General features: G+C 44.0%; 2 long non-coding RNA genes across 3 annotated transcripts; both read right to left on the bottom strand.

Annotated features, from left to right (window-relative positions):
- Positions 1–4,840: 4,840 nt before the first annotated feature.
- Positions 4,841–7,059, bottom strand: LOC124659155. 2 transcript variants are annotated; one of them, XR_006989463.1, is made up of 3 exons: positions 7,042–7,059; positions 6,796–6,918; positions 4,841–5,119 (listed from the first exon to the last, which is right to left on the bottom strand). It is a non-coding gene; the product is annotated as an uncharacterized LOC124659155 (long non-coding RNA). The 2 variants fall into 2 exon arrangements; XR_006989464.1 differs by having other exon boundaries at positions 6,796–6,934; positions 7,042–7,058.
- A 194-nt stretch (positions 7,060–7,253) lies between these two features.
- LOC124659154 lies at positions 7,254–7,758 on the bottom strand. The gene is made up of 2 exons (XR_006989462.1): positions 7,645–7,758; positions 7,254–7,521 (listed from the first exon to the last, which is right to left on the bottom strand). It is a non-coding gene; the product is annotated as an uncharacterized LOC124659154 (long non-coding RNA).
- Between the last annotated feature and the right edge of the window lie 6,878 nt (positions 7,759–14,636).

Here is a 14,636-nt window from a genome sequence, read left to right as displayed (position 1 = left end):
AATAGGCACTATAGAAAGGAACGGAGGGATTATAACTCAGCTCTATACAAAACAAGTGCATACAAATTTCTTTTACAATAACTTGAATAAATGCATGTAGGAGGAACTTACCGTATGCAACTTCTCATGCACCAGCTATTCAATAGCTACAACCAACTTCAATATAGGAAACAATACCAACAGCTAGTTTCCTTTCCAGGATTTGAGCATAATAACACAAGAGGAAAATTACCTTTAGAGAAAATCTTGGAGTGATTCATGGAGATAATCCTGTGGTGCTACAGGCCATGAAAGAAAGGGATCATGCATCAAATCAGTGTTTACACACACACACACACACACACACACACACACACACACACACACACACACACACACACACACACACACACACACACACACAGAGAGAGAGAGAGGATTGACGCAGTGGAAAGGGAAGGACGCGGTATCTAAAGGTATAAACGATGCCCCCCATAGGGGGATTCACAGCGATTAGCGCTTCTCATCCGTTGGATCTTACCTGATGCTGGATCTTGGCCGTCCATTGTTTGCACCGCAGCAGTATAAAAAGGGACCCCAAAGTGAGAAACCCTAGCCGCCTGCAGTCTCTCCCCCAATCCCACCTCTCTCACCCTCCCCCAATCCCGTCTCTCCTCCTCCCGTCTCCCTCTCTTCCTCCTCCTCCCTGTACGTCTCTTCTTCCTCCTTCCCCATGGACACAAATGGCAATGGATGACCCGAGCTTCACGCAGCAGATCTCCTTAATGGCCGGCCCATGGGGAGGAGCACGGGAGGCCGCCAGCCGCCGTCATGACCGGCCGCCGTCATGGCCGGCCGCCGTCATCGCCGGCCACCGCCATGGGGAGGAGCACCGGAGACCACCGGCTGGTTGGCCGCCGGCGGGAGGCTCATGGGGAGGAGAACGGGAGTCCACCGGCCGCCTCCATCCCCGGCTCAACAGCGACCTAGCCATGGCTGGGGGAACGGTTGGTCGCCGGCGGGAGAAGCGCCGCCATGGCTCGAACCGCCGCTGTGTGTCAGATCGAGTCACGTATGTGAGACATCCAATTTTTCGTGGTGCTAATTCCTTGCCTGGCTATTTTTACTATGTAATTTATTCAATTGTTTGCTCTATGTATTTGTATGTATGATTTAACATCAAATCGTTTCTCTAGCTGAATTGGATTTGGGACTACAAGGCTTGGGAGGTCAAGAGGGAAGGCCCTGCCATAAATGGTCGCGGAGAAAAATGATGTTGCCACTGATGATAAGCTGGAGGCTCTGTGATTATGCAATATATACATAATTACTTCTGGCCAATCCCACTTTTCCCGGTCATTTTCTCCTTAACCAATATGACTTGCCTTGATCTATCTATCAATCTCCTCTACTGATTGTAGTTGTTGATTAGTGAAGTACATGTGCCTTTTTTAAACAAAATCTCACCAGTAGTTATTTTTGGGTATATTAGATCTGACTGCGAGCTCGTAATGGCTATTCAGCTGGGAGTATGAGATAAATGGGAAAAAACTCTGGTTTGTGACTTCTTGTCATGTAAAAGGGATTTAGTTTCTATTTGGTTCACAGCATGAGATTACTGATTTTGCTTTAGTCTTTGTATACAGCTAAACATGGTTGAAGACAGAGTCCAGTGATTTCATTTCTTATTGATGGCTCAGTTGTGTTTGTGCTAATTGCCTCACTGTTTTGCCTAAAAGCAGTTTTCTTACAGGCTGAAGAGGAGGATATTATTGCAGACAATTATGGTGCCAAAAATAACGAAGTCTCGGGATGAATGGTCCCAAAATGGCCATGAGATTGGGTCTAATGGTATGGATGGAAAATCTGGATTTATTTCATAAGTTCTAAGGGAAGAGCGAGTAGCTTCTTTGAACAAGTTTTCCCATAATGCAAACATAATGTCACATCCGATTTGGATGGCGAGACTCTATTCCACATGGTAACTTGTCTTTTACTAAACAACTATTATGGTTCCCACATTGGAATGCTTACCTATTATTTGTCATAAGCATTCCATTAGTTTATTTATGGGATTGTATTTCGTTCTATATTTACTTGTTTTTGTTATGTGTCGTGAAGTGATGGAGGTTGAGAAGCCAACTTTGCAACCGTATGGTCTTCTAAAAGGGTTTTTGGGTGCTTGTTTATGTCAGCGGAGGTTGTTCACATATTCAGACTACATGTATACGCCCTTATGACACAAAGTTTGGAATCAGATCTTGGACCCTATGGGCAGTGTCGTTGGCTGTGGAGCTCACGAGGCTTGGTATTCACCCAGATGCAATAGTTCTAAATCATAGGGCCGAGAAAGTTCATCAGCTCCTATATGCTAAGAGGCACAAGGTTAGATGGTTTCAGTTCTTTGTTACTACCAAACTGAGAAAGTTCATCAGCTCCTATATGTTGTGCTTTGATATTTATTGAATAGCCACATAAATCAACCTCATGCCCCAGCTAATGTATCTTACTTCGCTCTCTCAGAAAAGCTACTGAACCTTACTTAAATCCGTAACTGCTTGGTGCTCCAAGACATACATGTATTGGGCATTGCTGGTTTTGATTGCTTTATTTTATCAGATAGTTGTTGATGAATCTTCTTAATAGATCAATAATTGAGATTCCTTTGGTACACAAGAGGATATCATTTTAGAGCTTTAATTCACTTACCATTTCCACGTTTATTTGTGAACACGAGTGGATTCAAAACCTTTAATTTGTTTTACCAAACAATTGTAATGGAACTTTACATAAGTTTTCAGTTTGTACATATTGTTTTTCAAACAGCTGTGTATGGTTATGCGATGCGGGTGTCCCAAGCCAGTGGCAACATCATATGGCCGGTGCCACTATAATTGAACCTTGCCGCCCTCCTGCATACATAGGTGAGTTGCGCTTCCTATGTAGGATCTAACTTGGTGTTGCTGCTTTCCTCTATTGTACGGATGATTAAATTTTGTCTCTGTCCTTTGTCTCCTGCTTGGAAGAAAAGTTCTATGTGATTCATAGCATTTCCCTTCCAAACTAGCGCATTGCTGAGACCAGTGCTGAAATAGCTGTAGAATTTTGTATGTACTTCATTTTGCAACTTTAGGCATCCAGACAGTTTGGTACTTTGGTTAAGCTCAGAATTATCCATATGCTCTTATAATTTTATCATGTAGTGGAGCTCTTCCACCTTTTGTTTCAAACAACCGAGATCAAGGCAGTAGATATATTTACTAAGAGTATATAGCTAGGTTTACGTAAAATCTCATGAGAATACGATTTACTTCTCTTGGAGACTGATGTTTTCTCTTCGACAAAATAATTGTATTGTTCATGTCTTCTTCTTGGATGTAGGTATTTTAATTTCATCTCTATTGCTCTCCAATTGATAGGCTGAAGCTATAGGGCAGTCCGCCACATCGTCGATATCTCCTTCACCTCATTCACTCGCCTGCTCTATTGTGTGTTGTATACAGGTATCTACCAACTACCATATCGACTTCATGTATTGTTGCTTCGGGTATGGACAGGTAAAGTAACCCTTTTCGTGTTTTCTTATTTATGATTGTGCTGCTATAACTAGGTGTCTTCTCCAAGGTTTTCGGTTGTAATTTTAGTAACTTTTCGGCATGGAAGCAAGATGAGAATAGGTAAGAACCATGTTTTGGGGTTTCTCTTCTAAAAGGGCACTTCAGTTGTCAAGTTTCTTGAATGTTGTCTTGCTAGCCAGTAAATTTCAATGCATCAAGTTAGTTTCCACTGTTGAATTCTTATTTGTTAACTGCACAGATTGGCATACATAACTTTTGGTTTTAAGAAGCTATTGCTTCCCGGAAATTCATAGTTGCCCTGTTAGATACTCCGGGTGATATCACTGGACATTTTGTTTGAATAAAAATGAAATCACTTCTTGCCTCTCGTATTCTATTTATTTATTGGAGTAAATGTGTATCGTGGTGTACTGCTCCACCATATTTATATTTACTTCGAGCAAACCAGATGAAACCTGAATTTGTGTATGTTTTGTCGAATCATCGAAATATTAAAACTAATTATTGATGTGTGCTCGGTGATGGTAATGTGTTGGACATGAAATTTTTACAGGTGTGCGATCGTGTCGGTGGTTTTGGATTCTCAGTACATGCTGGCAAAACTTTCAAGTCAGGGGTTCAGGTTTGAATGTTTTGAGTTAGAATTGTCCCTATTATTGTAGGAAGTTTGACGCATCTCTTATGACTACTTGCACTCGTTTCGATTAAAAAAAAATAGCTGTGTCTATGGCACATTGCCGACCGCAATGCTTGGCAGGAGCATCCACGTCATGATACTATTGTAATGATGTTAAACCTTTTATCGCATACTATAGTAGGTCCATATAGACCATACCAATAATAATATGTGGCTGCTTACATGGGAAGAAAACTTGTTTTGTGATGCTCTTCAAGCACTGCGGATACATAACTTCTGTTCTTAGCTGTTAATGTTTTGTGTTTGGTACCCTGGATATTGACGTCTCGCAAGTTTGCATTTACTGATGTTTCCGGATATACCACTATTCCGTCCAAGACTCGTTGGTAATATTGAACAGAGGTTTGCATAGGCTATAGACTGTACATGTCAAAGATTTTGATGCATAAGTAAATTTGGATTCAGAAACTGATAATCCCGTGTCAAACCACCATGCCACGATTCATATAAATATTTAGAAATTCCATACTAGAGCAAGGCTGGAAGGGGGGTGGGGGGTATTTTGGCTCAAATTTCTTGCTGATATGGATAGGGTAAATTCTACAGGGAGATAGGACGATATGAGTATTAGAAAACTATGTCAAAGATAAAAACATCCGCGATCAAATTGGAAACATCACATTTATTTTCTTGAACTCAAAAATAAGAATTTTGGGTTAACTGATACAATCAATCGGTGCATGTAAATAAAATATGATTTTTCTTACTCAGGAAAGAGGAACATACCGTTTAGCAGCAGGTTGGCTCTCATTGTTGACTTAAATGGATGATTCCAAACGTGGCTTTCAGTCTAATTGACAGGATCCGAAGAACCAAATATCCAATGACCTTCATTATATGCCTCTTCTTTCTCTATCGGTGTAGGCTTGTGATGAGGAAAATGGGTTAGGCAGGAAGAACTAATAATAAAAATATAAATAAATAAAAGAAAAACGAGCCATAGTTGATAAATAAAACACGTATGGGCCGAGTGTGGCTCAGTCCATTATGTAAGAGAACCCCACATTATCGTCGCTGGGCCGGCTCATGAAACTAGACATTCCACCCTTTTCACCGTCCACTTTCTAATATAGTTTAAAATTTACATAAAAAGTTCTACATCTCTGAAGATCAAAAGAGAAGCAACATGCAAACTTCATTGGTCCAGGATATCTCACTTAATTCTCATCCTTGAGAAGTCCTTGCATGTATTGGCCAGATCTGGGAGAATAGAGACTAGCAAACATGACATAAGTGAGGTGATCTCTTACAATTTCATGCATTGAGATCACTTTTACTCCCCTTTTGATGAAAACAATACATTGCTTCGCCTTGTATATTTTTCTCTCTATACAAATTATTTTTAGCTTCTAATCAGCAAGTAAATGTTACAAATGCTTATCCAAGCATTATTTCCATCTTCCTAAATTACAGACTATTTCTAATATTTTCAGCAAGTAACAACTGTTCTTCCTAATATTTTTTGCACCTTTAAATGCAGTTGTTGTGGCTATTCATTTCAGGTCAGTATATGCAATCTATGCTTTTCTTGCCATTGTGTTGTGTTTTATTTGGCTTCTCTAACTGACCTGGGTTTTTGAGCCCAAATATATTTTGGTTATTTTATATATAAGTGCATGTATATACTTATTTGGTTTGACATTCCATTGTAGCCAATACGGAGAAGTTTAACCTTTGCCGCATCTATTACTTACCTGCTATATTGGATGGAAGACCTACTAAAATAGTAGCAGTATGTTCTTTTGCAAGTCACAAAATGTGGCAAAACTATTCAAGATCGGTCTGGCCAGGTAATTGCCTGCATATTATCCATGTTTGTTCATAGTTATATGTGCTCAATATGAATTTTTCTTCATGGTTTACTCAACTCGCATGCCAGCCCATTCCATCCCTCGCCCGGGATGTGAAGTAACCACCGGAACCATCCGACATGTCTTCATCGGATAAGAGGTGACCCGTCTTCTTCCTTGCGAAAACCAGTTTTTGTGTACATGTATATAGAGTATACCCCGCGCAGCACTAGCTTGAACTAAGTTCATTATAATTGTTCCCAGAATCAGGCAGCCGTCAGAGAAAGGTTTGTTGGATCTGAACCCCAAGAAAAACTAAGTTCATCCAATTATGTGTAGGATTTTTTTTTATTACGATATGGCCATCGGTGTTACTCTTGTGTCGTTCGCATGCTCTGGACTATGAAGGTTGTGGTGTTTACTGTTGTACTCTTACTGTAAATTTGAACTAGCTCTATTTCTTCCTCCATGCAATTCCTCTGTTAGCTATATTTTTACTTTCATGTGTGCAGAATTTCTTTGGCGAGGGACTTCTTGCTAAACTGCATAATTTGCGAGTTCTGCTTCTTATGTAAATCAATAAATGTATTGATTGTTGATGATACTTCCAAATATGTGAATTATTCATTTGACATGTTTTTTGAAACATTGTATTGATAAGGCCTTGCTGTTTGACATGTTTTTGAAACCCATGACCATGGAAATGTGACACCTTCAAGGAAAGTACACTGGTTTAGGATTTCAGTTATACCTTTGTTGCACACTGCTGCAGCCAAAACCCAGCAGGTTGGCCATCATATGTATTCAGTGTGACATCTTCACTGCCGCAACCAAGGCCCAGTAAGTTTAGCATCATATGTATTCGGTGTGACACCTTCAAGGAAAGTACACTGATTTAGGATTAAAATCATGTATACTTCTATTTTAAATAATTGACAAATGTCATGTAGCATACAAGAAACTTCAAAACCTGGCAGCTACCCATCGCACCATTTACCTGCTCCATTGTTCTGATGACCCTTACTCCGATCAAGCGTATCATAATCACCTTGCTTTCTTAGGAAGAAAGAACTTCATCTGAAATTTTGAAAGCTTTTCATAAAAATAAGCCCCAATGTAAAATATGTGTAGGAAAAAGGGTATGCAAGGACACAGCCCCAACCTACCACTAAAACTCAGGGCCTGAGTTTCTTATCAAGAAATCACACATAAAACAAATAATCCAAGGAAGATCTTGTATTACATGGTGCTTCTACTTGTTTTCCTTTTAGATACTATGATTACATGCATGTTTCTAATTTGCTGAATTAGACCCAGTAACGTTATGAGGACGTCTGAATTGTCACTGCATTTCATCACTACCATTTTGAATGATGCGTTCATGTCATTTTAGGCGAATCATACAAGTTTGTGAAACCAAAGAAGACATGCCAAAATACAGACTTGGAATATCACAAGACCAATATGTTCCTGGAACCTGCAAAAGATAAAGCAGCAAATTACTCACCGAGGAACCAGTAAATTTGATGTTCGAGTTGGGGGCTACCAATATAAACCAGATTTCAGTTCTAAGACTCATGCAGAAGATAAATTCAGTTACCCAATAAGGTGGGGAGGCCGTCGGCGATTCACCCCGGGAGGCCTGCGACACGACCAATATGCCAAGCCGGGCGTCGTCACCGGCGTCCCTCGGCTCTTATTCCGATTTATCAGCGCGCGTGTCCCGCGGGAAGAGGAGGCCGACTCTGTGGAGCCCTCTGATGTGGGATGCCTGCGGCCGCTGATCTGGTGGAGATGAGTCCCGGGCCTCCGCGTCCACCCGCGAGCATGCCGAGCTCGAGCGCCCACATGGGCACTTCAGCGACCAGATTCAACGAGGCGAACCACGGGCACCTTGAAGGCGCCCACGGGACCTGGGTCATGAGGCTCGAGGAGTCGTCGAGCAGCTCCGGGCGGGACCCTAGCATCTGCAGCAGGGCCTGCAGGCCATGGCACTCGTTCGGGAGATAGATGTACAAGGAGAATCACCGTCGGCTCTTGCCGCCGCGGCTACCGAGCGCGTGCGGGAGCCTGAGCACCTTGTAGCCGGAACGGCAGGCTGCCGCTCGCCGCTCGACATGAAGGCCGCGCGGACGTGGTGGCCGAAGGCGTGCATGTAGAAGGTCGAACTTGCTGCGCCAGGCGCCCTTGAACTACATCGCATTCCCGAGGACAGCCACCATGTAGCTGTTGATGGTGCCTTGGGGCACGAGCTCCGTGATCCGGCCTGCCGTCACGCTCTCGAACCACCGGTTGATCTCGGCTCTCGCTTCCTCGGGCATGAAGCAGATTAATTGTGAGAGATTGGGGCGAATTCCTGGGAAAAAGCTGCAACGATCGACAGGGGCGGACTGGGACTCACCATGGCTTTGAAGGACGCCGGGCGCGTCTGGGAGCGGTAGTGCTCGGAGACGACGGTGGCGTAGCCGGCCTTGAGGCGCATCGCGTCGTCGACCCACACGCCGTTGGCGAACCGCACCGTGGGCCCCCATCGTCGCCGGCGCTGTCGGAGAGGACGGGCAGCGCGACGTGCGACGCGAGCGACGCGTGGGCGCGGCCGCCAGCGGGGCCGAGGAAGGCGACGATCTGGTCGAGCGTGTCGCCCTTGGCTCCCGCGCCGAGCAGCGCCGGCGCGGCGTGGATGGAGAGCGGAGAAGAGCAGGGGCGTGTGAGTCTCCTGCCGACGATGGGGACGAAGGGAAAGGGCGGCCTCACGTGGTTGGGAGAGAGCAGCGGTGGGGAGTGAGCTGCCGACCACTCAATAGGGAGCGGTGGGGAGGAGACTGGAGAGAGAGAGAGCTACAGAGCGTGGCTTGTCCTTTTTCTTCTGTAAGCTCATTTACCCATATTCGATTCAGCATGCTTGCAAACTGCTTGGTTAGGGCATCTCCAACCGCGCGACCCAAACCGCGCCCGCGCGTCCGTTTGGGTCGAGCCGGACAAAAACGCGGCCCAGCGCGGGGACGCACCGCAAAAGCGGACGGCCGCGGCGTCCGGAACGACGCAAACCCGGCCCAAATCTGGGCTAGGTTTGCGTGGCCGCGGATGGCACGCGCGGACGCGTCGCCTCGTCTCCCTTGGGCCCACCTGTCGGTGACCAGGGAGACTATTAAATGGGGACTGGAGGGGATCTGGCCCTCCACTCCAGTCCCCACTCCACTCCCCGAGCAAAAACCGCCGCCATGGCCCCGAAGCGACGGTTCGCTCCCGGAGCGAACAACGACGAGGCGAGCAGCAGCCGCCGTCGTCCGCCGACGCTGCGGGCCGGAGGGAACCGCGGCGGCCTCCACATCGGAGAGGCCGCCCGCGGCGGTGCGGCATTGCCGCAACCGCCGCCTCTCCTCCTCGAGCCCAAGCCGGAGTCCTCGGAGGAGGACCCGGACCTCCGCGCCGCCCTGATCGTCTCGGCGGCGGAGGAGGAGGCGAAATGGCCGCAGCTCCATGCGGCCATTCGCACCTCCGAAATGGAGGAGGCGGCGCGGCGGGAGGTGGAGGAGGCGGAGGACTGGGAGCTCTACGCCCAGACCCTCCAGGCGCGACGGGAGGAGGAGGAGGCGGCGCGGCGGGAGGAGGCCAGGCGCCGCGCCGACGACGCCCGCCGCCAGGAGCAGCGGCGGCAGGAGGACAGGCGGCGGGCCAGGCGCCGCGCTCGGCGGGAGAGACGAGCAGCGCCTCGGGGAGGAAGCGCTGCTCCGTGCGCCGGCACGGCGCCGGGTGGCTCCGGACCCCCACTCGCCGTGGGAGGAGGCCCCGTGGCTCTCCGTGGCCGGAGTCCCCGGCGCGCTCCAGCCACGACAGCCGCGTCGCCGCCCGGGGTGGACGACGACGACGTCGCCGACGACGCCCACGAGGGGCTAGGGCGGCGCACCGGCGGCCACCGCGCCGCCGACCAAACCCTAATAGAGGGTTTTTAGTATAGGTTTAAATTTAAAAGCCCATATAGGGGCTTCTTTTGTTAGTTATTTGCCCAAAATAGGGCTATGTACTAAATTTGCCCAAAATAGGGCATATGTTTTAATCAAATTTCGTTTAAATTTGCCTATTTTTTTTGTTTTCGTTTTTCTCCGGTTTATGCGATGCGTCCGCGCGTTGGGCGCATCGCGCGACCCAAACGGACACGCGGACGCGGGCCGCTGTCCGCGTGTCCGGGCGGCGACCCAAACGGCCCAAAACGGACGGCCCAGCGCGTCCGTTTAGGTCGCCCGGTTGGAGATGCCCTTAGTACCGATGCAATACACACGCTCTAATTGCGACTTAGTCAACACTCAGCATGTCGTTGTAATGGAACACAACGTGATCCTTTCAAGAACATAAACTTGCATACAAAAGTGGTAACGTAATCATCTTTGAAAGCAAAAATAGAAGAAAAAACATACTTCCATCGTCCCATAAAAACATTTATCTAAATTTAAGTACCTAGATACATTTAAATTAGACAAAGTTACGAAATATTTATGGAACGGGGGAGTATTAAACTAAATATGATATATGTTTGTACATCGCCAATTTTGAGTGAACACGTGTGTGGATCTTTGTGTAACACACACGATTTCATCGTCGGGCCATGAAACCTATCTAAGTGGCTCCAAATAAAAAAGTTGATAAAAAGAAGGAAAATATGAAATACATGTTTATAATATAGATTAAGAGGCCTATGCTTACGCTTACTAATAAGATTGAACAATGAGCTATTTTTTGCAAACAATAAGTTACCCTCAAACCATGAATGATGCAACAAGCTTATGTATATGTTGCTTTTGCTTCTCATTCCTTACTTCTAATGCTCCTGATAAAACTGGAGTGTTGGTTATTGTAATATATATTTCTCTATTTCCATGATTGTTTATAAGAATGTGCTGCTTTCTTTATGATTCCATGTGTTTTATCCTAATTTCATCCTATTAACTTAGTTTTGTGAAACCTAAGCAATGTATATCATTCAACTACCTGAAATTTATCGTTGCTACACAAACTGTAAATCAGTGAGGATTACACGGGATCGTGCACCAAGGTGGCATTACTATATCTCCACCAACAGCGTTAGATAGACCGCTGATGTGACAACACTCAATCTCCGTCACCACCAGCGGACGGACAGCCGTCACGCATGTGTTCCATCTCCGCCACCACCATCGACGGTACACGGCTCCATCGACTGTCAGCGCGGCCATACCGAAAATGCTCGCTCGCATGCCAGCTAAACTGTATTTCTATTCTCTCACTCTCCAAGCCCACAATGACAAGTTGGTCCTTCTTCTCCACTCCATTCGTATCATCAGACAAAAGACCACTTGGATTGGCTCAAGGAGTAAAAACAGTTCAAATCTCCACATGAAAAGTACGTGCAATATTGCACGTTTATATCCTATAATATTATCTACTCATATCACTTCAAATAAAATAAAATCAACATAACATAAGCATTGAATTAGAATTAGGTTTAGATTTTATGTGCGGTGTGGCCTCTAAAGACCGAACTGCAGCGAGTTTACCTTTTAGTGTATTATATTTTGCTTTTTTCTGATTGTGCATAAAAAATTATTGTTATATTCTGATTTCGTGTGTTCATCTTATTAACTTTGTTTTCTAAATCTATATTCCCATTTATCTATAGTCTGTAGATCAGTTCGAATTTCACGGGATCGTGCGCCAAGGCGCACATTTAAATCTAGTAAACCTTGAAGAAGCAGTGGTCCATGCCTAGCCGCATGCCCTTGAAGGTCCCGCACACGTGGCAGCAACGCTGTAGAACTAAAACCTCTTTTTTCTTAGTTGATTGCTAGAGTTACTTTCCTCCAGTCAGCCTCTGCACTACAGAAAGCATGCCAAATGTAATGACATTTGGACTTTCCTGGAATGTAAGATAACACATGAGTCAGAACCTATTTTGCACCTTCGTGATATAAGCATTTTAAAAATGAGTCATTTCAATTGTATAGAACACCATCAAGATAAAAATAAATTTCAAGAGGACTGATTATCTAAAACAAATTTCGGATTCATTTACCTATGCATAATCTTTCCTTTGTCCTTGTTGAACAGCATTATCTGATAATGAACCTGCTCTTAAAACAAATACCCATCATCGTATGGAAAAAAGAAAGCGGAGGTCAAAATCGAAGGAGAACCAGTAGCCCTTAGGAAACTCCCACCAACAAATTATATGCAAAAACTTCACCATCAAAGATCAAAAGGAAAATAAATGGTTCCTTTCTTTCCTTGATACCTATTTTTATTCAAATGGCTCATGCTATCTTTTCTCTCTTGCATCCCTCCTAAAAATTCAAATGGTTCATAGGGAATCAAAATACACCCATATTAGGAGCATGTTTCGGTTTTCATTTCTTATCAGTAACAATTAGAAGAAAATCAGACCTAAAACGATCTCATGGTGAAAAAATATACAAGCACATGACTCATACGGCCGTGTCTAGCAGGGGAGGAAATTTACTTATCAAATGTCTGTTTATGGATAAAATCATCGTGAAATATTTTGTAGGCTGAAGAACCCCACCGTATGATAGAATAAAATATACACAAGAACTAATGAGAAGGTACAAGACAGTACGTACCTGTCAACACCTGAATTTTTAAGTCCAGATGCCTATTATGCCATACATCGCAATCCCAGGAATATTGTTGTTGCGAGACATAATAGTTGAATATCATAGAGTCATCATTTATTACAACACATAATCGTCTTACAAAGGTAGATCACATGATCCAAAATTACAATAGTAGTTGATCTATTGATCAACGAACATCACAAATAGCGGAAGCAAAGTAGTAGTGGCTATCTAATCCACAGGCCAACGCTTGACGTCAGGAGCGGTCCTAGTTGTCGTAGACGTCCTGCTGTCCATCTTCCTCGTATTGTTGTTCTCCTTCAAAGTCTAGCCATTTGAATAGCCAGGGACAAAGCCATGAGTACTTTTAAAGTACTCGCAAACTAATACTAAGGTAAGTACCTATTAATTTTAGTAAGGGGGTGCTAAGCTCTAAGTTTATTTGCATAAAGCCAATTTTAGTTCACAAACCTTTAGTAAAAGCCTCTTCATTTGCTAACTACTCAAGTGGGAACATTAGTGTCATTCCCACAACTCTGTTGTGATTCAAGTCAGAATTCACCATTCACCTTTCAAGTTCAAAACACAAGTCATATGTCACATTTTTGAAAATGATCTGATGACGGAACAGTATGGCCTTTCCAACCGTCCATAACCGTGGACACAGCTATTCGAATAGTCCTACACTCTGCAGAGGTCGTACACTTGTGCCACAACATTTGCAATAATCTGTCAGGGTTAGCTGACCCTGATTTACCATACTCCGTATGCGGACTACCAACCATAACCTTTCACTTACATACTCTAGTATAGGCACCTCTCCCCATGAGCTTGGCCTCCCAGTGATGACAGACTGTCAGCCTGGGAACTGCACAGGGCTTGGGCCGGACATTCACCTCATTTCACGTCATATCACATCCTTTCTTTTGTTGTAGAGGCAGCTCTTGGCATAACCCCAATGACGCTTGTTCAGAGGGAACCCATACTAAAGCACATAAATTTCTAGTTAAGCCCTTACCCATGTTGGGTATTGTGGGGGTACTTTCAAATTGGAATGGTATCGCATCCGAACCCAACCATCAGTTTTCGTAAAATTCACCAAGTCCTTCACAAGTCATATTCACCTTCAAAATCTTTCAGTAGAATGAATCATCATTCCAAGGTTTTCAAAGTCATTTCATTTCACATGTTCCCATCTAGAGTAGTCAATTTTATTTGTTTAGCACTAGCAACTAGTCATGAGGGGTGCTAACTAGCTTTGATTACTCTAGGCTAAATTTTGGTGCTCTTGTGCTAACTCTAGACCAAGTGAATCATAAATCAAAAAGTAACTTGGATAAATCAACATCAATAAAGCTTGTAAGGTAAAAACTTGGGATAGGACTATTAAGCATAAAATAAAATGTGGTGATGCCTTGCTCTTGTAGAGCTTTGCATTTTGCAAGATTATTAGCTTGCCTTGATTGGTGAGGTGATCAAAGTTTTCTTGCTCTTCCTCTTGGTAGAAGACCTCTTCCTCTTGATAGTCTCCGGTACTAGCGTCTATAAACGAATACGAGGATACAATCACCAAACAACACTTAAGTAGTCTTAATTAGCCTTATTGGCTCACACAAATAATCTAACCTCACTACTTAACATTTATTCACAAATTATGCTAGGGTTTCCTTATTTAATATTAGGAAAATAATTTCCTCTCATTGAAATTGAAATTGAAATGTGAATTATAGCAATTGGATTCACTTCAAAATTCAAATTGGTTGATTTTTTAAGATTTATTTGAATACTGAAAAGTCTCTGTTTTGTTATTTTTGCTATTCAAAATCTACACAAGTTATGGGGTTTAATCCAGTGGGGTTAGCTAGATCAATTCATAAGCTTTCTGGAACATTTTGATTTGCTAGATTCGGACTTGTAGATTTGGAACTATTCAATTTTTAGCACAGACCAGTATTGAAATTTGCTGAATCAAATTAATTTGAAATAA

This window comes from Lolium rigidum, chromosome 6 (genome assembly GCF_022539505.1).
Source record: "Lolium rigidum isolate FL_2022 chromosome 6, APGP_CSIRO_Lrig_0.1, whole genome shotgun sequence".
NCBI lineage: Eukaryota > Viridiplantae > Streptophyta > Magnoliopsida > Poales > Poaceae > Lolium > Lolium rigidum.
This window is presented reverse-complemented; position numbering and strand designations above follow the sequence as displayed.